This window comes from Eulemur rufifrons, chromosome 19 (assembly GCF_041146395.1).
Source record: "Eulemur rufifrons isolate Redbay chromosome 19, OSU_ERuf_1, whole genome shotgun sequence".
In the NCBI taxonomy this organism is placed as follows: domain Eukaryota; kingdom Metazoa; phylum Chordata; class Mammalia; order Primates; family Lemuridae; genus Eulemur; species Eulemur rufifrons.
In genome coordinates this window covers 16817107-16842640 of record NC_091001.1, presented here as the reverse complement: position 1 = coordinate 16842640, position 25534 = coordinate 16817107, and positions in this window count along the sequence as shown.

Genomic DNA, 25534 nt, shown 5'->3' with positions numbered 1-25534 from the left:
AACCAGTTCCCTGAGAGAAACTGAAAAACAGTATATTATAGAGACAGCAGTTCATCACATTCCATACTTGCAACACTATTAAGAAAAAGTGACTCATCTATGCAATCTCAGTCACCCTCCAGAGAGATCCTAGAAAAATATTCCAGTCTTTGGCTCTTTAACGAGGTTCAAACTAGAAAAACATAAACAAAAACAAAAAATAGAAGCCCTGTGGAGATGAAACAATATCTAATTTTTAGGAAAATTATGATCAAATCGATAAATTATCATTTCTTTCAATAATTATTTTTTTAAAAAAATCCATGAATGATTATTAAACATCCTTAAAAATAGCACAAAAAATATAACTTTATGAGATATACTACTTCATGGTATCATTCAGGGAAAGAGTTGAGTAATTTTAAATAGAGCACTGTACTGAATCCCACACTCACCCCAATGCTGCTGACTTCTTCTAGAAGCTGGAAAAGGAGAGGCAATGGATTTGCCTCTAGAATTTCAGAAGGAAACATAGTCCTACTGACACCTTTATTTTAGTGCAACGGGGCCCATTCCAGATTTCTACACTATACAATGATGAGATAATAAATCTGTGTTGTTTTAATTCACTAATTTGGTAAATAATTTGTTAGAACATTGATACAAAGGTGGCTTGTGATCCTCTTCCTGTTTTTAAATTGATGACGTCTTAGAATTGAAGACAACAGGGTGCATATGATATGACTAAAATAAAGATGAATTCATAAGATATACATAAATATAAAGGTCAGTAATGTTTTATTTTTTGTATTACTTATTCAATAATCACCTTATTTTTTAAAATTTTCATTCATTTAATAATGCTACTTCATTATTCCTAAGAGTTTTAAAGTTTAATTTGATTCCCAGGTTGACAATTATTTCGTCTGAAAATAATGAGAATGTTTCAACTTACTAATGATTATGCTCCCAGGCAAGTTTTTTTCTTTAAAAGAATGATGTACTGTGGCACTTTATTATTTCAGGTGTTGTCAATTTTGAAGTTGAATTAGATAATATTAGTTAGTGGCAACACATTTGCCTTATTTTTGCTTCTTATGAGAATGCCTCAGAGCTTTCAGAGTGATACATGGTATACACACTTAATTCTTTAGTATTCTCTGTCTATGACTTTATTTTATTGGTTGCTTGATTTTTAAAGTAATGTTTTTATTATGTTTAGTTATGTGATACTGTATATATTATATGAGAATATAGCAACTAGATGAATTATAATGCTAAATAAAATAATAGTAAAAAATATCCTTCAACTCCAGGAATGATTTCTTTGGTCATCTATTTTAATAATTGCTAGATTAAAGTTGCTTGTGATTCATTAAACATTTTGTTTATGTCTATTTTTAAGTGGTCTGGAGATAATAACAATATTAGCTAGCATTCATGTAGCATTGACTATGTGCTGGCAACTATTGTAACTTTCTTAACATCTGTTATCTCCTTTGATCTTCACAGCAGCCCTTGAAAGAAAGTGTTCTGTTAATAGCCTTTTCTTAACAGATGAGGAAGGTAATTTCTACAGATTGAATTGTGTCCCCCCAAAATTTATATGTTGAAGTTCTAACTTGTAATGTGACGGTTTTTGGAGATGGGGCCTTTGGGAGATAATTAGCTTTCATAAATAATGAATAACAAATGATGATATAATGAATAATGAAGTCATGAGTTTGGGGTTCTCGTGATGGAATTATGACAGCATCAGAGCTCTCCCTCTGCCAGGTGAGAACACGGCGACAAGGAGGCCAACTGTAAGCCAGGAGGCGGACTCTCACCAGAACCCCACCATGATTGTTGGGACCTTGGTCTCAGACTTCCAGCATCCAGAGCTATGAGAAAACTAATCTCTGTTGTTTAGACCACCCAGTTTATGATTTTTTTTTATGGCAGCTCAGACTGACAAATACAGTGAGGAACAAATCAGGAAAACGATTTACCCAATGTTACAGAGCAAATAAGGAAAGTCAGCTTGAATCCAGTCAAGGTGGCTCCAAGGCCAGTCTTCACCACTTTTGGTGTCAGGATTATGCTTACTTCAGAAAGCAAATTGGGTACTTACATAATTCCCTAATTATGTAAGTATTTCTACTACATGAAAATTAACTGATTCTATGAAAAATCATACTGCAGACTTTAGTGCTTGTTTTGCTTTTCCTTTTTGTAAAACTATTTTTCTTTCACTTGTGTGATGGTTGAGTATGTTTGATTTTTTTTGGCTTTTCTTCAAAAGTTAAGTAATTCACTAGGATACTCATAGCATAGTGTTTGCTTTATATATTTAATTTGTCATGTAAACAAAGGCACATTTTGTCTGAAATCAGTGATTTCTTCAATTCATTATTTTTTCTGTAATAATTTTAATATTTGACTTTTCCCATTTTCCTTGACTCTTCAAGTATTTTAATTATTGGCTAATAGAGTTCCAAATCTAACTATATCCCAGGAATTGCTCCAATTTTAAATCCAGTTCTAATTCTGATCCTAACATTATCCTATCCAAGGTTCATTTTCTTCTTTCTGATAATCTTTATCTTTTTGATTCTCCACCATGAATTCTCAACTAGGACCTTAAGTTTGTTTTATATGTCACCACTTTTAGTTTTTATATAATGAACTCTGTTCCTAACCTAACAACTTTAAAGATTTAAAAATTGATTTTACTGTAATTTTAGTTTTATTAAATCATTTCCTTCTTTCATGTATTTTAAAATCTCTTCCCCTAATATTATAATTTCAATCAGATCTTTGGTCTTGTCATGTTGCCTCTAATAATTTGTGCTATAGATTTAAAATTTTCTTTCATTTTAGGGGAAGCACAAATCAGAAACTTTATCTATTTTATTTCTATTTCCTGTAATACATCTTTTCCCAAAAGTATTTTTTGTTCCTATTTTTTTTATTTGAGTGCTTGGTTTTCTATCTTTGGCATCGTGTAATCATTTTATAACCCACGCATCCACACATTTATTTTTATTGTATCATTATTTTACTTTGAATGATGAAATTCTTGTTCAAATTTAATATTTTTCCCCAAATATAAAAAGAGTATCTTCTTGATTCCCTGCCCTCTTTTATTCTTTGACTTAAGATTTTAAGCCATGGGCTGATTATCAGGTAATGAAAAATCTGTTGCTTAGAAAATGCTTAAAAAGAACATGAACTAGGATAATTCAATGGGTAAACCAGGAAAGGGATTTATATTTTTACAGTGATTCTCTTTCCACCTTTAATTCAAGCCATTTGAACAATTTGCCATTTCACAAAGAATTGGGCTCTTTAGCAATTCAGTCTCTTTGCACTTACTTTTTCTCTTACTAAAAGTGTTCTTGCCATCTTTTAGAACCAGTTAACTCCCACTCATCATTTAAAGGTAATTTTATGCATTACCTTTTGCTAGAATTGTTCTGTAATGTCTATGTCTGAATCAGATGCTTCCAATCTCAAATTCCGTAGCAACCTATGTGTGCTTGTCTCATATATACTACCAGAAAGGCTGTTATCACTATATTTCACCCAATAGACCATATTTGATTTACTAAATTCTTTAAGCTTCTGATTAGGGTAAGAATATTTTCTTTAAAAAAATGCTTTAATAAAAATACATGAGCAATTTTACATTGAATTTTAGTAGTTTTATGAATTCTCTAAAACACATCTGTGTACTGCCTAACATTTCATGCACCTAGGTGAACATTCCAGGTGGACTGCATGCTGTTACAGGAGACCATACAGATATATCCTTTAGGATTGTGATTTATTTAGCATGATATAAAACAAACGAAGACGAATCTCAGCAAGAAGGGAGGTGGCTTCTTGATGTGCATTCTGGAAACAAAGTAATGTCCTGTTGGATCTCAGAAACAGACAATTTCTTTGTGTCTTTTCTTTCTTTTTCTTTTTACAGCCATCCAGCTCTACTGCTTCTTAAATAGAACTTGGGATCGGTGAAGTTATATCCTCCTAGGGAGGGGAAGTAGAGTCAGCCATCAGGTAGCCAACTTCTGTAGCTTTTTAAATCTGTTATCTAGTGGTATGGAATGAGGATCGCTCATGATGGAATAGGGATCCCATAATAACATTATCCTACTCCTTATTTTCATCTTGCTTGTTGTCTGGTTCATACTTGTCTATTCAATGTATGTTTTTTAAAGAATATCCTTAAAATTCACTCTGCCTATTTCCTTCAATTTCAAGATAAAAAACTGATTCCTTATTTGTTGTGAATTCTTTTTCATGTCTTTAAAGTCTTTGACCCTCTCTTTTAATTTTATGAAAAATTTATATAATAGGTTATCAAGGCTACTGTAAGGTTTAGACATAAAATATGTGATGTGTAATCACTGAATAAAAAAAATTAAGGTTGTTATTGCTATTACAATTACTAGAAGCATTGATTCACTTGCCCATCCCATCAATATGTATTTGAAAATCTACTATCCACTAAGCACTATGCTAGGAGGAGATCTCATGCCTATTGAATTAGTATGCATTTACAAGCATGCCTATTCCCAGCATGATCATACATAGTATCTTCTTCTCTACAAGTATAATCTATTAGTATTACAAATGAACTTTTGGAATAAATTTATCAGCCCAAGGGATCCTATAATTTCAATTTCAGGTCCTACAGAGAATGGTTTATATTTTGAATAGGGAGGTTTCAAATGAATTAGTATCATACCAATACTAGCTACTTGCCTACTAAGAGAGAGCTAAATGGCACCTGGGCATTCAGGTGTCATTAACAAATCAAAGGAGGGAATGCTTTTCTTGCTTTCCATTCTATCCCCAGTACAGTCTCTGATACGTAAATGGTGTTTGTTAAATATTTTTTTATTTAATAAAAAACAACAGATGACAATATTAATGTTTAAGTTTGTTATTTAAGTTGTATTACTTTATTTATAGGTAAATTTTATGGTTACACAGTAACACAGAATATGGAACTCAGTCTATGAAAAGCCAGATAGAACACGTGGGAAAGCTTAATTATAACCTAAAATTGAACACTACATGCTATATTTTGAATGTGTTTCCCAAAAAGCATGTGTTGGAAACTTAATCTCCAAAGCAACAGTGTTGGGAGGTGGGGTGGAATGGGAGATATTCAGGTCATGAAGGCTCCATACTCATGAATGGATTAAAGCTGACTATGAAAGGGCTTGAGGCTGTGCGTTCGCTCTCTTACCCTCTACCATGGGATCATGTCATAAGAAGGCCCTCACCAAATGTGGGCTACTTGATATTGGGCTCCCCAGCCTCCATCCCTGTGAGAAATAAATGTATTTTCTTTATAAATTTCCCAGTCTGTGGTATCCTATTGTAGCAACACAAAATGGACTAAGACAGTACTACAAAATTTGCACTCTTCAGGTCACCAGGACTAGTTCTGTGTTGCACTGGAATATTTACTGAAGTCATGTTGTGACTATACAATTTTCACTCAAGGGTTAAAATGTTACCTGCACACAAGAAAGGGAAAAAAAATGTATCTTCTCTACATGATTGAACATTATGATATATTTATTCTGAATTGCTTTACTGAATGTAAAAATTTAACCAAATAGTAGGTTTAAATTTCAGTAAAAACCATGGCTATTTACTTAAAATAATAGTCAATTATACCTACTGAGGGCTTACCATGTTCCAACCTCAATTAATTCTTATCAAAATCTTATGGTGTACACTGTTATGTTTTTCAATTTACAGATGATGAAATGAATCAGAAAGAGAGAGAAAGAGTAATTAGTTTGTTTGTAGTCATACTTCTTAAGGTGTAGAACCAGGATTTAGATCCAAACTCATTAATTTCATGTTCTTAACTTCAAACTATACAGCCTTTCTGTAATTATGTAGACTAGCTTACTTTATGTTTAGCAATGTGCTAAGCATTTGTAAGGATGTCTTATATCATACTTAGTACTAGGCTCTGAGGTAGGCTATAAAACTGCTATTTTACGTTGAACTAAAGCTCAGATAGATTATCGTGTGTAGAATTAAACAAAAATAAAGTAGAACACAGACTGAATATCATGCCCTGTGGACAAAAAATCCTCATGACCAGTAGTGCTGCAGACTTTTTACATCATTCAGTCATGGCAGCCATCTGATTAATAAATTTGTTAATTATATATTTTTTGAGTACCCATAGGCATGTTCTCATTGTCCACTGTCAAAAATTAGGATTAAAACTTGTAGGTGCTAAAGAGGTAATTTTTAGACTAATAAATGTCCTTTCTAGCCATCACATTATCTTATATTTCCTATAGAATCCCATTCATTTATACTTAGTGCCTAACATCAAAGGATTTGATAAAAATAAAAGGTACTTCAATTAGGATTTTTGAAAGGTACGCTTTGCTTAATCACATGCATTACTGAAAATCGGATTTCTACATATATTACATGTAATTCTAGCCTCAGACTTCCACTGGAATATTTCAAGAGTGTGATACCATAGCAAGGTCACTTATTCTAGAGCTAGAACAATTTTCAACCAGCTTCAGAGGTTGCCTGGAAACAACACTTGTTGCACATTAAGCATCAGTGTTGAGGTAGTTTAAGTGAGATTATTTGGGTTTTTTTTTTCCCTCTTAGAATGAAGAACTTTGTGCTACACTCATACAAGAAATATTGTCAATCGTTTAGTTAGGTTTTTGTCTCTGAGTATTGTTTTTGGAATTTTATTTTTTAATTCATTTATCCAAATGCTGTATTTGTTGGTGATTTCTAAACCAATGTAACATACATTCTTGATATTAAAATTTTAGATTGGTATGTGTCTTCTAAAAGAAAATAACCTTAATATCAAAAAAGGAGGAAAATTACTTGAAAAGGTATGACACAATTTATGTAGCTCAAATTGTTATACTGGAGCAAACGAGGAATGCAGTACAATGTTCAGAAAGATGTCTGAATTTGATCTCTTATCAGCACAATATGTTTAATATTGACCTTCAGATGAAACATCCCTGAGTCTCATGATTTTCATCTGCAAAATGAGGATAATAATTCTTCACTATATGTTTCAGAGGATTTATTTATTGGATTCAAAATATATGACATATTTAGAAAGCATTTATAAACTATGAGCTTTAGAAATGTAAAATACTTTCATTTATATAGTCAAAGTCATACATTCATTTATGAAGGTAACTAGTTAGCTTTCCTGCAGCTCTGATTAACTGCATTGAAAAAGGTTGCTCTATTACAAAGTAGGGAAAAATGATTGAACTCAGATGAATCAATGTAAATCAACTTTTACAAGTGGAGAAAAATTAAAGTGCTCATGCAACCACTAAGATTTAGCACTGTAATTTTTCTGCATGAAAGGCAACCATCTACTGAGTCTCCAAACAGTGCCTAACAGCTAGGGAATGTCTAATAAATGTCAGTAATTATTGCTGTGTACCAGGCACTATGGTAAGAATCAGTAGACGGTAATCTAAGCTTTCCCTTTATGCAACTGAATTAATCTTCATAGTAAACCTACAAGATTTTTAAGTCAATTTTATAGCTGAGGAAAATGAGGAGCAGAGAAGTCAAGCAAATTTCACATAAGCATCTAAAAACTAATTGGAATAAAACTACCATTTTATCTCACAATTTATAAGTTGTGAGTATCAGCAGAGATCATATGGTACTTTTTGTGTTTCATGTGGCATAAATTATAGCCCCTTGGTTATTTATCTGGAAGCTAGTCTGGCCTGCTGGGTTCAAGATGATTTCATTCATAGGTCTGGTGCTTGGCAGGAACCAACAGTAAGATAGGGTTGAAATGAGCTACACTTCTGTCCATGTGGTTTCATATCCTTTCCTCATGGTCTCTCCAGAAGGTAATTCAGCTTCCATATATGATGACTCACAACTCTAAGAAAGCAAGTCTTAATTGTAAATGGTCTGGATCTGGAATAGCATCATTTTCATTGTGCTCTATTGGCCAATGGAATCATGTATTGAAAGGGTGGACAGAGACACTTTTCAACTTTCAAAGGGATGGGGACAAAATTCCTCCTTTCATTGGGAGGATTTGTAACCAAATCTAATGTACCAGAATGTTCAATTTTGGTTAGAATATTATTCTTCCCAAATTGCTCTGTATTAGGTCTCCTAAGAGAAACAGAACCAATAGGATATACGTAGCTATGTGAGAGGTGATTTATTATGAAAATTGGTTCTGGCAATTATGGAGGTCAAAGAGTCCCATAATCTGCTGTCTGCAAGCTGGAGAACCAGGAAAGCAGATGTCCAAAGGCCTGAGAACCAGGGGAGCAAATCGCGTGATTCTCTGTCTATGGCTGAATGCATGAGAATTTGGGGGACAAATGGTATAAATCCCAGAGTCCAAAGGCCCAAGAACCAAGAGCTACAATGTTGCAGGGCATTAGAAGATGGATGCCCCAGCTCAAGAAAAAGAGATAAGAATTCACCCTTCGTTTACCTTTTTATTCTATCTGTGCCTTCAATGGATTGTCAGATAGCCACCCACATTGGTGAAAGCCACCTTCTGTACCCAACCCAGTGATTCAAACGTAATTTCTTTCAGAAACATCCGTATAGACACAACCTCACGTAGTGTTTTACCAGCTATCTGGTACCCCTTAGCCCAGTCAAGTTGCCCACACCTTGACAGGAATGTGTCCTGGTTTTGTCACAAGCAAAACCTCCATGAAAATATGAAGTCATTGCTCAAGTTTATTTGGCCAAAATGTAATTGTCTTTAAAATTGATTAACCAGAAAGAAAATTTCTATGCTAAATATATTTATTATAAGCATCCTTTTTCAGATCACAAATTGATATGATGGTTATATCCATATTTTAACTTAACATATTAAAAATCCAGAAATTTTTCACTTTAAGCCATTGACTTATTAAAACACATACACAATTTTCAAAATACTCTTAAAGTTTTTTTTTGATCACCTAACATTCTAGTTTCTTTTTAAGCTTCTGAGAGCAAAACTATAGAAGACTTCCTGAAAAATTTCTATCAATCATATTAAACAAATAGAATTGTTATAATATGTGCTTAACCAGTCTTTATCCCACAAATTATTTTCTAAACAAAATTGAAGGTCTCATTGCCGATAGTTAGCTATGTGCTCTTTTCAAAGTTAGTACACTGAAATTTATTCACTGGTTTATGAACTCTTTAATGTTGACACAATTTTGAGTTTCCAAAGAATGAACCTTATAGATTTTCTTCTTTTAAATTTTCTTTAATATCTTCATCTCTAGGGGAAAAAATGTGTTGAATGCAAAATTATATGTGACATTGTATATGGCCCTGGCCCACCATGAATTTACAATGGAAGACCATTTGTAAGTGTGGATTAGCAAGCATGTACCACAATAGAACTTGAAGAAACTTTTCAGTGTGTCACTCCCTAGACACTCACTGCCAGATGAACTCCTCTAGGCATAGGGTATAAATACTGCTTTCACAATTGCTTGGAAGTCCTTTGGGACTCTCTTCTTGGAGACTGATATTTTCCCCAAAGTTATATATTCTTAAGTACTGGTATCAGCAAGGCAGACATTATGCACACCCAAATCCTTAGAGCACTTGGATAGTCCATTCCTTTCCTGAAGTAAACAAGACTGTTTTATGTACATGCTAGTACTATTGTTCAAGCTATGATTTCTTTATTCCTGCCAGCAATGGTCTATTAACATGCAGTTCAATTACTCTGTGACTTGTGCAAGTTGCTTTGCCTACAGAATTTACAATTTTCTTTTTGTAAAATGGGGATGATGATAATTATATCCAACTCATAGGGTTGGTATAAGAATCAAATAAGACAATGTATGCAAAGTTCTTATTATGACAAGTACTACACATAAATGTTTATTGTATTTTACATATCACAGTTAATATTTTGGAGACCTCCCTCTTATTAAGATGCTACATCCTTTATTTCAACAAATTCTACCACTATAATGTCTTTCATTATTTAATGTCTTTTCACTATAATGTCCCTTTGCTTTTTTTCTCATTGACAGAGAGTTTAAACTAATTCTTGCAAAAGCCACCTATTTTCCTGACTCTAAACTTCTCTCTGAGCCATCATACTTCACTCAACTCTGCTTTCTAAAAGGAAGATCTGCCATATTTCTCACCTGCATTACAAGGGTTAGTAATGTTTCTTTTCCTTCTAGGACATATGTATTAATTTCCTATTGCTCCTGTAATAAATTTTCACAAACCTAGTGGCTTAAAATAACATACCTTTATTCTTTTACAGTTCTAGAAGTCAGAAATCTAAAATCAAGGCAGTGGTAATGGTGTGTTCTTTTTAGAGACTGTGAGGGAGAATCTCTTTGCTTGGGCTTTTTAGATTTTAGAAGCGGGAGGCCTTCCTTCGCTCATGGCCCCTTCCCAGTATCACTCTTACATCTTGCTTGTGTAGTCATGTTTCCTACTACCGACTGATGCTTCTGCTTCTCTCTTAGAAGGATCCCTGTGATTATATTGGACCCATATGATCAATAAAAGATAGTCTTCCCATCTCAAGCTTTATAATTTAATCACCTCTGCAAGTCCTTTTTACTACATAAGGTAACAGGTTCATAGATTCATTGACCTCTTTGGCAGGTTGGGGGAGTCCATTTTTCAGCCTACCAGAGCACATTTTCCAAATTCTTAGCATGTTTTTAAAGCCCTTCACCATCTGGTGTTAAACTGCCTTTTGCTTCTGTCCTGTTAGTCCTTGGCATTCTAACTGTGTCTCATGACTTTTATATTGTCTGATCACACATTGAACTGTCAACTTGTCATTCACTTTCAATCTATATGAGTTTCTCCATGTTCTTCTTTCTTTGCAATATGCCTTTCCTCTGTATTTTGTGCCTTGTGAAATACTACTCATTTCCAGAAGAATCCAGCCAGATTTTTTGGATCTCTTATGCTTATGGAATACACAAATATTTTTGTTATGTTAGGACATATTATTTTATACAGTAATTAAATACCTACTTGTCTACTTTTCTACACTGTTAACTTGAAAACTGAGGCCTTTAATATTCTTCATTATTCTTCTCACATTAAACACAGAACCTGGCAAAAAGTATTGTTGTTTATGAGATTAATGAATCCACTTGTCACAGCTTGCCTGAAAATGTAGATAGGTAATGACAGCTTTGAAGGCCAAAGTTCATTAATTTGTTATTCTTTACATCAATTGGGGGTCTTAGTTGCAAAAAAACTCAGAATCCCCTACAGCTGGTTTATGGTGAAGTGGAATATAATAAAGAATGTTAGCTAGTTCATAGAATATCCCAAAATAACAAAGAAATAGACTTGGGGGTCATGCAGCCAGGAATAACGGCCAAATCACACTGTCAGCCTGCCCCTGTGGGACCCAGTGAAATGTTATTGCTACACACAAACATCTAAAGTCGTACACCACAAATGTTACCACCAGGATCTTGGCCACCATTGCCTCTGAAAAATAGGCTCTTTCTCTCTCTTTTGCCAAGGAGAATTCCACCGGTTGCAGGACCTAATTCTTCGCATGTGAACATCTGACACAGAGTCCAGGGCATGTTCTTTCACCCCAGCTGAAATGATGTGAAATTAGATAAGCCTCTCTTTATAAATTTCCTTAAAAAGAAAAATTGAAAAATCAAAACTGTAGCTTATGGAATAATGACATTTGTCATTTGGAAGGACAGCAAACATCAAAAGAGATGTTTATAAGTTTGTGTTGTCAAAATGAAATATTCATTTTTATATAATGGTCCAGTCAACGAGGTAACGCTATGAGACATGCACTTCACGGAATTATTGAACAGTGATTCATTTGCATTAAAAGATAATGAAAGTTGTCCAGATTAGTAATGGATAATTCGTTAAATTAGTAATAGAATTGTAGTCCATTCTGCCTTAGGTTACCAATCAAAATCCACCACTATGTTTTAGATATGAAAGCAACTCTCTTTCTGATGAGGTTAATTGCTTAGTCCTGTCTGAATTGAAATCATCTCCTTTATAAAGAACTGAAATGCAGAGGAAGACAGGATAAAAACCACTGGGCTTGAAGTCAGAAAACCAATATTCTAATTCTGGTGGACCAATGATTAACTGAAAAATCAGGAAAACTAAAAATTTTCTTTCTTCCATGTTGTCATAGGTAGAATTTAATGGGTAGACTACTCCTCTTAGGTTCCTATAGATTGAATATTATATGAGTAACTGGAAAAGTATATTTCGAAGCATATATTTTATAGACTGAAAAATGAAACATTGAATCCATTGAGGATAAAATGTAAATTTTAAATGAAGTGCAGTGTTCTATTTTCTACTGTTCCTTTAGTGTTTCTAGAAAATGTAGCTATAAGTACACAAAAAAGTTTAGTTCTATGTCCCAATTCCTCTGACCTTATGCAAGAAACTAATTTCTCTACTGTTTAGCATCATCTGTAAAGAGGGTATAACTGTTGCCTTCCTTATGGCACAGGACTGTGGCAAAAATCAAATAAATAATGCAGAAGGAAGTTGTTTGTTAACTAAAATGTTATGTTATTATAAAGGTCTTTTCTGCATATGTTACTTTCATAGCTCAGGCTAGTGCAGGGCTTCAAAGGCCAAACAAACACTAGATAATTTATTTAAGAAATTGCCTTGCACACAGAAAAATATATGAGGTATTCTGTTACAAATAGCCCATAAACACCTTTGGCTGATGGAGATGTTGGAAAAAATAAATGTGGGGAAAACTGTTAGTTGAAGTATGTGGATTAAAGGCTTTTTATAATTTAACAAGATAGCAAGACACAATTTTTTTAAAAATACCAACCACATACTGCTCACCATTACATATATACACACAAATACATCTATAAGGATGTATGTCTGTGTATACACACACACACACAGGAAGAGAAAGAGATTGACTTTTTCATGTTAGCAAACAACAGAAAAAGAATGATCTTCAGTATAAGAATGGTTGATTATATTAGAGCATGTACATATATATATTATAAATTTTATGTACAATTTAAAAATAACTTAGAACTGTATCTGTTGAATGTGTGTATATGTGGAAGGGTAGTTGTTCCCAGAATTTCTTTAAGTAAAAAAAAGATGCAAAAAAATGTTTAAAAGAAGCAATGATTACAAGAGAATGTGTATTTAACTGTGTTTTGTATCAAAACATCATGTTGTACACCTTAAATTTGGACAATAAAGAAGGAAATGCAGGAGCCATCCTGGGAAAACCCAGAGAAATGAGGCAAAGTGGCAAAATAACCTGGGGGCCAATCTAAATGTACACACGACATAACTAAGATTAAACAATAAATAACACATGCAAATGAGAGGATATAGCCCACCTGTGGAGAAGAGTTTATGACAGATAACAGTCCAATTGTGCTATCAATGATTATGAGACTCGGTTGGTTCTGATTCAGGTCTGAGGCAACAAAGTGTCTGATTGATAGGTGAGTGGAGCAGGCAATATCCATGATAGTTCTAGAACAGATGAAAAGATGGAATACAGGAAGCAGGTTTCAGTTAGTGTCTCAGTCTTTTGTATGCTACTATTCCAGAATACCACTGACTGGGTAATTTATAATGATCAGAAATTTATTTAGCTCCTTGTTCTGGAGGCTGAGAAGTCCAAGATCAAGGGGCTGGCATCCTGTGAGAGTCTTCAAGGGGTTTCATCCCATGGCAGGAGGATGAAAGAACAAGCGAGCACATGGGAAAGACAGAGGCCAAAAGACTGGGCTCACATTTTGTTTCTTAGAGTGATGGGTCTCACTCTGTCAGCCAGGTTGGAGTGCAGTGGCCCAATCATTGCTCACTGCAGTTTAGAACTCCTGGGCCAAGCCATCCTCCTACATCAGCCTCACAACTAGCTGGGATTGCATGCACGTGCCACTGTCCCTGGCCAGACCCATTTTTATAACAACCAACTCTTGCCATAACTGACCCAGGCCTGAGATAACTACATTAATTCATTCATGAGGGCTCTCTACCCTCATGGCCAGTCACTTCTTATTAGGCCCCACTTTCCATCACTGTTGCATTGGGGATTAAGTTTCCAACAGGTAAATTTAGGGGGACACATTCAAAGCACAGCATTTAGTAAGAGTGTTACTGTGGAAGTGGCAAGTGGATCAGATTCCTCGTTTTGTATACTGATGTTTAGGGCTTAGCTCCATATGCTGGTTTCAAAATGTGCGATTCCAGCATTAGCTCAAGTTTTCAAGCTCTTTTAGATTAGTGACTCGATGATTACAAGAAAACTTATTTTTTGTAGAATACATGGTCAAGCCTACGAAAGTAAATTCATTTATATTTAAAGATAATTTAGCTTTCTATTTCGTTTGCTCCAATATTTTATAAATGTTTTATTTGCATTTTGTTAAGTATAAAATTATTACTATTCTGTAAATTTTCCTGGGGGAAAAATGATGACAATTATAAAACATTATATTATGGTGGTGCTTTATTTGTGAGTAGTGTCTGATGCATAAATAATACTTTGTTCAGACAATCTATAATTTTGAACTTTATGAACGTAAATGGTATGATCAATTTATTACACTGATTGATATCTCTGACTTTGAAATTGTAGAAACCTATGTTCAAATTCTAACTGTGTACCATGTACTATTTATGTGACCTTAGCTAATATACTTAATTTCTCCAAATCTCAGTATACTCACAAAAAATTATGACCTCAGAAAGATGTAAGATGTATTAAATAATATAATGTAAATAAAACACTTTAAAAGTACTTCTCACAAACGAAATGAATGACAGAGTTATTATTATTAAATTGCATTTTCATAATTATTTTGAAATTAAGGGCCTATATAATAGTTTAATTTTAGGCACGCCATAAGATTTATTAGAATTAAGTAATGTGGCAAAACAAAAGAAAGATGGGATTCAAGAGAAATTTTAGACAAACCAATTCTGTGTACTTTAGATTGACTAGGCCATAACAGATCACTGATATGTGCCTCAATATTTTATTCTTAAAATTGAGATGATGAAAGGTAACTTATTCATTTCTCAACTTTAAATCAGAAATTAAATTATGTAGTATATGTTAGAGAACTTTTAAATTGTAAATCAAGATACAAATGTGATCTTGTTATGATTATTATATGGTTCAAAATGCCTTTATACTGATTTTTTTTTAAATTCCAGATTTTGTAGGTCTTAAGGAAGTTCATTCATGTGATTATAATATTTTTTAGAAAAGTTGAGGGGATGTCCAACACAAGAGAAAAATGACTGAAAAACAAGGACAATGCAGAAAAACTTACATGAGAGCCAGCATTTTTAAGCCAGTAATAGGCCATTGAAACTAAACCCTGCTGTGGCCTTGGGGGATGGGGATCAAATACGATGACCTGCAAGAACTTCTCATCATGTCTAATTATCCATTTCATAAAACATTTGCCTTTAACCATTAATATTTAATAAGGATTTAATAATTGATTATATATTATTTTAAGGTAGTTTCACATACTCTGTAATACTACTGTTCTTTGAGATGAATGTTTGGAATATTGATTCAATTTTTAAGGACCAAATATCTATGTTTAGTCCCAGTTAGATAAAAGGAAGAGTTAGCTGCAGTGGCCAGTTGTTACCATTATTATGCCACTCATGATACCATCAGAATTAAATTTATCCCTTGAAAGAATTTTTAACACCATAGATAAGCCTTCCGATCTTAGATTGATGGATTAGATTTCTTTTAACAAAATGCTGATTAAAATTGGTTGAGTCTTCCAAAAGAATGTGGGTATAAACTGGGTATACTGGAAGACCTTCACACTTTATTTATTTATTTATTTTATTTTTTTATTTTTTTTTTTGAGACAGAGTCTCACTCTGTTGCCCAGGCTAGAGTGAGTGCTGTGGTGTCAGCCCAGCTCACAGCAACCTCAAACTCCTGAGCTCAAGCATCCTCCTGCTTCAGCCTCCCGAGTAGCTGGGACTACAGGCATGCGCCACCATGCCCAGCTAATTTTTTCTATATCTATTTTTAGTTCGATAGATAATTTCTTTCTATTTTTAGTCTCGGGGTCTCGCTCTTGCTCAGGCTGGTCTCGAACTCCTGACCTCGAGCGATCCACCTGCCTCGGCCTCCCAGAGGGCTGTGATTATAGGCATGAACCACCACGCCGGCCCACACTTAATTTATTGTTTCTTCTTGAAGGTCCTAGATTATAATGCAAAGTTTAATCACAAAAGTCTGGACCAAGGGCTCTCTGCCTTGTTTTCTGACTAATATTTGTATAATCAAAATGCAAAATAAAAGGAACAACTTAGTTTTCAAAGAACACTGTTTTCTGTGAATTGAAAAGGATCATTCTCAGCTGTATGTATTTCTTCAGTAAGTTGAATGAAGTCCCTTTAAAAAGTGTATGCAAGGGTTATTGACAGCTTTCTGTGTGTTAAATAGTGTTATGCACTGGGGAAACTGCCCTAATTATGCCTCTTACCCACCTACACCAACCCATCGATGGGTTGAAGTTGTAATGGTGGCTACTGAACAGAACTGACTGATTGAGTCACTTCCATTCCTTGGCAGAAGAAGAACACATACACCAAGCTGGACCAACCACATGCAGTACATCAACTGTTTGATCAGATTGCTTGATCCAAGAATTGATCATTTGACCCATGCTGGGCTAGTCAGTGCCCCTTTTCAGTACTTTCAAACTCGAGTGGAGTAACATGCCATTTTTTTCTCTATGGGCTGTCCTATAAGGCTTGAAGCCTAATGCTTGTTGCTATAGAAACAAGATGGTTTGAGGAAGAACCTTGAAGGAAATTTGTGCCTGGTTAAAATCTTCTCCGCCAATTCATCCTCCAACCCTGTTTATGTGAGTCACATCTACTCTGTGTCTACCCTGTATTAGTCTAAGATACATTTTTCTCACTTGCAATAAAGAGAGATAAATTACCTTAATTGTAAGTATTTGTAGTCAGTCAATGAAGTGACATCTCAGAAATTGAAAGATTCAGCCAAAGATCTATTTGCTATTGTGAAGAGTACAAAATGGTGTTTGATTACACAATTTAGTCAATGACTATAATTCAGGTGATTTTTTTAAATTAATTAAAATATCCCATTGTGTGAACATAGATATAGAGTGAAAGTATAAATATTGACCTAGAATGCCTGAGGGTTGCAGTTTATATGATATATAGAAAATATCAGAGATGGCCATTAAAGAGAATATATTTCCCCAAGGGTGAGCTCTGTGTGATCTTCTTTATCTTTGCAACAGTAGTACCAAGAACAGTGATTGCTGTATATTAACAATAAGCAATCAGGAATATTTTTTAGTGGATTGATAGGTGAATTTAATTTAATTAATTAAAAACAGGACATTAGAAAATGCAGTGGTTCCAGCCTCTTTTGAAGCCCTGTCTCTTCTACTTGTTAGTTAGGTGATATTTTCATGTGAACTGGTTAACATATTTAGTTATTTGAAGCAATCTGAACAACTTTCAAAGACTATTGATAAATGAACTTAAGTTCTTTAGTTCATTTCCTCCAATAGCTTTTCATGAAACCATTCCTCTACTTTTATGCATGTATATGCGATACTATTTAAATTTCCATTGGTTAAAATACACACAGAAAAACTTTTAAATGAGAATGAAATAGTGGCAACATTTTGACTCAGTAATCATCAATAGTTTAATCAATTTTTTAGATAAAAATGTGGCAGAATTGTAGAAAACACAGAGAGCACTAACTGAGAACACATAGCTGGTTTAGGGTAGAGTTGATCCAGAATTTTATGATAACCCAAATGACTATTCTAATGCTTAAAACGCTTCAATTGTGCATAAACTACTTCAAGATAGAGACTAAATGACCTCCAAACTGTTCATTGTTAGAGGCCCACTCCTGCTGTGAGTGTTCAGCCTGGTGCATGTGTTTCCTAGGGACTGCATCTTGTTATATCTCTCTGCTTCTAATTTTGCCTCATATCCAGTCATCCCCAAGCTGCCACTGGAAAACATTTTTTAATCAAATTTGATTTTCTTTTTCTTAAAACTTTTAGATCTACCACCATCTCAAATTGTAATTTGTAACACAATGAATGCTTACATAAAATTATCTCCTAAAGTCCAGGTACTCTCATACTTTGAGTTCTGTGTCCCTATTATTTCTCCCACCTCAAGCTCTCTTTTCTATGGTATTCATATCAATTCACAATCACATCCTTTACCTCTTTCTTCCAATGTTTCTTTTTCAGTGAGAACTACTCTGTCTACCCTAAAAAAATAGTTCCAACACCTATCTTCTCTTATTATATCTATCCTGCTTGTCACCTTGAACAAAATCAAATCTATTTATTTATTCTACTTATTATTTATTGCTAATAAGTAGAATGCTCATTCTTATAGTTCCCTGCTGCAGGAATGAACATTTTCATAAATGTGAGAATCTTTGTCTATTTTATTCATTGGTATAACCTAGTACCTATTAATACTCAATTAATATTATTTCTTAATTGTAGGTTGAATGGGTAAAGTTAATTCCTACCAGGTCATTTATTTAATGATCCTAAAGTTCTTTAGTTCCTATAAAAAAATGAAGTTTTGACAAGGAAATACAATTTCAGTAGCCAAAAGTATTTGGGGAAATCCAAGGAAAATGCACATTAAATTTTAATTTTAAATTAAACTAGAGCAAAAAAAAGTCAGCATACTAATGTGTTAACATTGGTTTTTATTTGTTTTTTTTTGTCTTTGGTCCACAAATAGATTGGTTTAGATATTATAAAAGAATGACTATGTGTGTTCCAGATGAAATGGAATACCATGGAGTAATGTTAATGTTATTTGAGATTTTTTTCTGCAATAACAAACTCGAGAGAAAAACCCATTCTTCAAGAGTTTTAAGTGATCATGCCAATAAAAAATAATATTTTTTTCTCTCTGAACTATTGTCCTTTGATTAGACTGTGTCAATATGTATATCATTTATTCTATACTTCAGCATTATGCTCATTCAGACACATGTCATATTTCCTGAGAAGCCAGAAATTCCATTAGCTTAGGGGTGCCAATAAAGGAGTCTATTTTTTGTTTTTAACTAAAGAATACTTAAAATAAATGTTCCTAGGTACTGTATCATGTACTTTATTTGAATTTTCTTACTTAACACCCAGAAAAACTCTTTAAGTAAGTACTATAAGGTCTATTTTAAGGAACAGGAAGAATAGAGAAACTATTTAATATTTCTAATGTTCTAATATTTAGAATAATTTTAATATACTTAATATTTAGAACATGTAAAATAATTATATTTAAAAATTATTTATTGTATTCTAAAATATTTAGAATATTTTAAAATATTTAGTATTTCTAAATTTCAGATTCCTTATCTGTGGTATGGGGATAAAAATATATATACTGTATAGCATAAGAGGGTTGACTAATAAATAAAAAGTTCTCATAAGAGAACCTAGAAAGAGAGGAGGCAGAGCAAGACAGCCAAATAAAAACCTCCAGCAATCTTCCCTCCACATGAACACCAAATTTAATAACTGTCCATGCAAGTAAGCACCTTCATAAGAACCAAAAATCAGGTGAGCATTCATACTACCTGGCTTTAACATTATATCAAGGAAAGAGGCACTGAAGAGGGTAGAAAAGACAGTCTTGCACTGCCTGTGCTACCCCTCCCCTAAACCCCAGCAGTGTCCTATCAGCACACAATTGGAGAGAGAATCTATGTGCCTGGGAGAGGGAGGGTGAAGTGATTGTGGGACTTTGCATTGAAACTTAGGGCTTCCCTGGTACCAGGGAACACAGCACATGGCAGAATTCTGTTAGTGCCCACATAAGGAACATTTAGCCCAGTTTAGCCAGAGAGAAATCCTCTGCCCCGAAACACAAGTTCCAGCTAGCCCTACTATCAGCTGACCAAAAGCAGCCTGAGACCTGGATTAAATTCATAAGACAGTCAGACCACAAAAGCTGCAGTCCTTGGGTAATTCTGTGGCTGTGCTGACTCCAAGCAATAGGCTTTGGGGTGCATATGACCCAGTGAGACACCAGCAGTGGCAGTCAAGCCAGTGACTGTCCCCCCTGCCACACACTCCTCCCAACTATAGTCAGTGTGGCTCAGGGAGTCTTATTCCACTTGGGGAAAGCAAAGGGCAAAGTTCAGAGGACTTTATTTTGTAACTTGGATACCAGCTCAGCCATAGTAAAATGATGTACACCAAGCAGACTCCTGAAGCTCCTGAGTCCAGGCCTTAGTTCCTGGAATGCATTCCTGGACCCAGCCTGGGCCAGAAAGAAACAAGCCACCCTAAAGGGAAGGACCTAATCCTGGCAGGATTCACCATCTGCTAACTATAGAGACCTTGGGCTTTGAATAAACATCAGAGATAGACAGGAAACAGTCACCATGGGCTTTGGGTGAGATTGGGCTGGCTTCTTGTGTGACCTGGCACTGGTAGCCACAAGGGAGTACCCACATCACTCCTCCCCCAACTCCAGCAGCACAACATAGAGAATGAGAGAAGAGAGTGAGATACTTTGCCTGGTAACCCAGGGAATTTTCCTATTTCTTACCTAAGTTTACCAAGATGATACCACCAAGAGTCTGCAAGAGTTAGTATTGGGCTTGAGGGACACCCGGTGGTGATATGGCTACAGTGACCAAAGACTTAGATCATAGCACTCAATTCCCTTTGAATATCTGGAAAGTCTTTTTAATATGGACAGGTTCAAACAAGACTATACTGTGATGATTAAAATAAATACCTAACTCGGCAATGTCCAGACATTGACAAATAGCCATAAGCATCAAGAACACACAGGAAAACATGACCTCACAAACCAAACTAGATAAGGTACCAGTGACCAATGCTGGAGTGATGGAGATACGTGACCTTTCAGACAAAGAAGTCAAAATAGCTGTGGTGAAGAAGGTCAGTGAACTTTAAGACAACACAGAGAGTGAATTCAGATACCTGCCAGAGAAATTTAATAAAGAAACTGAACAAAAAAAAAAAAATCAAGCCAAAATTCTAGAGCTGAAGAATTCAACTGAGAAATGCATGTATCTCTCAAGAGCAGAATTGACCAAGCAGAAGAAAGAGTAAGCTTGAAGGGAAAGATTTCTATAATGAAAATTCTAAAACATTTACAAAAGAAATTGAAGAGGGCACTCAAAAAAAATGGAAATATATTCCATTCTTGTGGATTGGAAGAATCCATATTGTTAAAATGTCCTTACTACCCAAAGCAATCTACAGATTCAATAAAATCCCCATCAAAATACCAAGGACATTCTTCACAGAAATAGAAAAAATAATCCTAAAATTTATATGAAACTTCAAAAGACCCAGAATATCTAAAGCCATCCTGAGCAAAAGGACCAAAACTGGAGGAATCACATTACCTGACTTCAAAATTGTTATACTACAGAGCTGTAATAACCAAAACAGCATGGTACTGGCATAAAAACAGACACACAGACCAATGGAATAGAATGGAGAACGCAGAAGTAAATCCACACATCTATAGAGAACTTATCTCTGATAAAGTTACCAAGAATTATAATGAGGAAAGGGCAATCTCTTCAATAAATAGTGCTGGGTTTGAAACCTGGATACCCCTATGTGGAAGAATTAAATGAAACTAGACCTTATCTCTCACCATATACAAAAATCAAATCAGAATATATTAAAGACTTAAATTTAAGACCTGAAATTATAAAATTACTAAAAGAAAATTTTTGGAAGAAATGCTTCAGGGCATTAGTCTGGGCAATGATTTCTTGAGTAATATCCCCAGAGCACAGGCAACCAAAGAAAAATTGGACAAATGGGATCACATCAAGCTTAAAAGCTTCTGCACAGCAAAGGAAACAATCAACAAAGGAAAGAGACAACTCACAGAATGGGAGAAAATATTTGAAAACTACTCATCTGATAAGGGATTACTAACTAGAATATATGAGGAGCTCTAACAACTCAATAGAAAAAAAATCAAATAATCCAATTTAAAAACGGGCAAAGGATCTGCATACACATTTCTCAAAAGAAGACATACTAGTGGCCAACAGGTATATGAAAAAATGCTCAACATCATTAGTGATCAGAGAAATGCAATTCAAAACTACAGTTAGATATCATCTGACCCCAGTTTAAATGGCTTTTTTCAAAAATACAGGCAATAATGGATGCTAGTGAGGATGTGGAGATGGGGAACCCCCATACACTGTTGGTGTGAATGCAAATTAGTGCAATCACTATGGAAAACAGTATGAAGGTTCCTCAAAAAACTGAAAATAGAACTATTACATGACCTACCAATCCCACTGCTTGGTATATATTCAAATGAGTGGAAATTAGTATATTAAAAATATATCTGCAATCCCATGTTTACTGCAGCACTATTCAGAATGACCAACATTGGAAATCAACCTAAGTGTCCATCAACAGATGAATGGGTAAAGAAATGATGGTACCTATACACAATGTAATAATACAAAGCCACAAAAAGAATGAAATCCTGTCATTTGCAACAACATGGATGGAACTGGAGAACATTATGTTAAGTGAAATAAGCCAAGCATAGGAAGACAAATCTCGCGTGTTCTCACTCATATGTGAGAGCCACATATTAAAACCAGTTGATATCATTGAGATAGAGAGTAGAATGATGGTTACTAGAGGCTGGGAAAGGTAGTAGGGAGGGAAAAAGTGGGGATGGTTAATGGGTACTAAAGTATAGTTAGGTAGATAGAATGAACAATATTTGATAGCAAGACAAAGTGACTATAATCAACAGTAAGTTAGGATGTACTTTAATATAACTAAAAGAGTGGAATTGGAATGTTCCTAATATTAAAAAAAAATGCCTGAGGTGATGGATACCCCAATTACCTTAATTTAATTAATTCACGTTGCATATCTGTATCAAAACATCACGTGTACCTAAAGATAAACAACCATTATGCACCCATAAGAATTTCAAAACAAAGAAAAAGAAACCCTAGAACACATTAAGCATCATTTTTGGGGCGAGGGACAGGGTCTCATTCTATTGCCCAGGGTAGAGTACAGCAGTGTCATCATGGCTCACTGCAGCCTCCAACCCCTGGGCTCAAGTGATCCTTCTGCGTCAGCTTCCTGAGTAGCTGAGACTACAGGTGCACACTACCACACCCAGCTACTTTTTTATATTTTTTAGAGATGGAGTTTTGCTATTGCACAGGCTGGTCTCGAACTCCTGGCCTCAAGCAATCCTCCTGCCTTACCCTTGCAAAGTTCTAGGATTACAGGTATGAGTCACCATGCCCAGTCAGGCTTCAATATTTTTTGTTAATATTATTCTTTCTAGCTATACTTAGAAATTGTAAAGAAAAGTGTATCTCACTAAACAGCTAAATATCAGAGCAATATCTGACTATCACTGTATGAGATGGAAACAAAATCCTGAAGAACTGGTAAACTTCAAGAGATTTTTGCCTTGGTGTCTCTCTATGAAGGCCAGATTTTTCAACAAACTGTACAAAGGATGGCACGAGGAGGATCCTGTTCCTGTTGACTTGATTCCCAGACATATCATTTAAAAAGAGAACAAGAGAAGGAGACTTGTGGGCTTAGATTAAAAATCACAATTCTAAAATGGATCCAAATGGTCATGTGCAAATTTTCTAGTCACTCTTCACCCTAACTCTTCTCATCTGTAAAATGAAATAGAGTTATGTGGCAAATTAAATGAATATATTAAAAAATGTCTGTTAATAAATGTTTGTCTTTCCTGCTTTCTCCCTTTTCTCCCTCTAAGCATAGCCATTGAGCCCAGCCCCCATATGTCTTCCTACCTTGTCTCTAGGATCAAATCAGAACTTCAATAAGAAGGATCTAAGGAGGTCTGGCCCAGTGTACTTGAACTAGTTATTTTCATCTTTCCTGTGCTCTGGTCTACCTCTTACCTTAATACAGCAGACTAATCTCTCATATTATGTTTCTCTTCACATTTAAAATGTTAGATATTTTTTTGGATCCCATCTGACAGTTAAGTTTACAAAATCTAGGTAAATATGCCTTTAGATACTCATTTCCACCAATACATAGTTAAAAAAACTGGTGGACTTAAATGTGGAAAGCCGCTTAAAAATCTCTTCCAGTGTCTAAAATAACGATAATAGTATGGGCTTCAGAATCAAATAGACCTGAGTTCAAGTGCCATATTTGCCACTTGTGGCAAATAGATGGTCTCTCTGAGGCTCTGATTCCTCATTTATTAAATGGGATTCCTAATATCAGCCTTATAAATAATAATATACACATGATAGGAATTTGTAATAATAATAAGTACTTTGTAGACAGTTGATAACGTTTTCCTGAAGGAATGAATAAGTGAATCAGATGTGTCTTTATACCTGACATTAAGTTTCCACTTTATATCCTGTTTCTCTTAAGTAAAATAACTTTCTTGTATTTTTCTATCTAAAATTGGGGTAATATATTGCTCTCACCAGGTGAAGCCTGAAGAATTCTAGTCCTGCCTGTGAAATCTTGCTTTTTGCCTATGATCATGTTAAAGGTTAATAGAATTCCTTAGTGTGAGTGCCCACTACTTTTTGCCCACCAGTCTGAATACATTTTCAATTTTTTTTCCTCCCAATGCCAGTTACTTGCTACCACTGGTGCCTTAAGTGCTATTTCCTGGCAACCCACCTAGGCTTTGTCCAGCAATGATAATCAGTTTGTCCCCCAGCTCCTGCCTCACTGAATGTCCACTACTTGTCCTGCTGGAGGTAACCAGGTATTATGGGCTGAATTGTGTCACCCTAAAAATTCACATTCTACAACCTCAGAATGTGACTGTATTTGGAGGTAGGGCCTTCAAACACAAAATTATGTTAAAATGAGGCCCTTAAGGTGGGACTAATCCAATATGACTGATGTCTTTATAAAAAGAAGAGATTAAAATAATGACAGGCACAGAGAGAATACCACGTGAAAACACAGGGAGACGATGACCATCTGTATGCAAAGAAGAGAAGTCTCAGGAGAAACTAACCCTGCTGAAAGCTTATCTTGGTACGCCAGCCTCCAGAGCACTGGGAAAATAAATATCTGTTATATAAGTCACTCAATCTGTGCTACTTTGTGATGGGGACCCTAGTAAACTAATATACCAGGTAACCTATTAGAGATTACCAAGTAACCTGTTGGTGGCAATGGCAAAATCCCCTTTACTCTTCACTCCTTTCAACGAACTCCTGCATGTTGTGCCTGTTTTAATTTTCCTGTTTTACTTTTTTTTTTTAATATTCTTTAAATTGAAATTATGAAGTTCTTCAAACTGAAAAGGCAAGAACAAATAACATGAAGATAAGAGAAACCACTTGTGGGTATATGTATGAAGGAGATGAAATCAGTAGGTAGAAGACAGATCTGCACTCCTGTGTCCATTGCAGTACTATTCTCAATAGCCAAGGTATAGAATTAACTAATGTGTCCATCAGTGGATA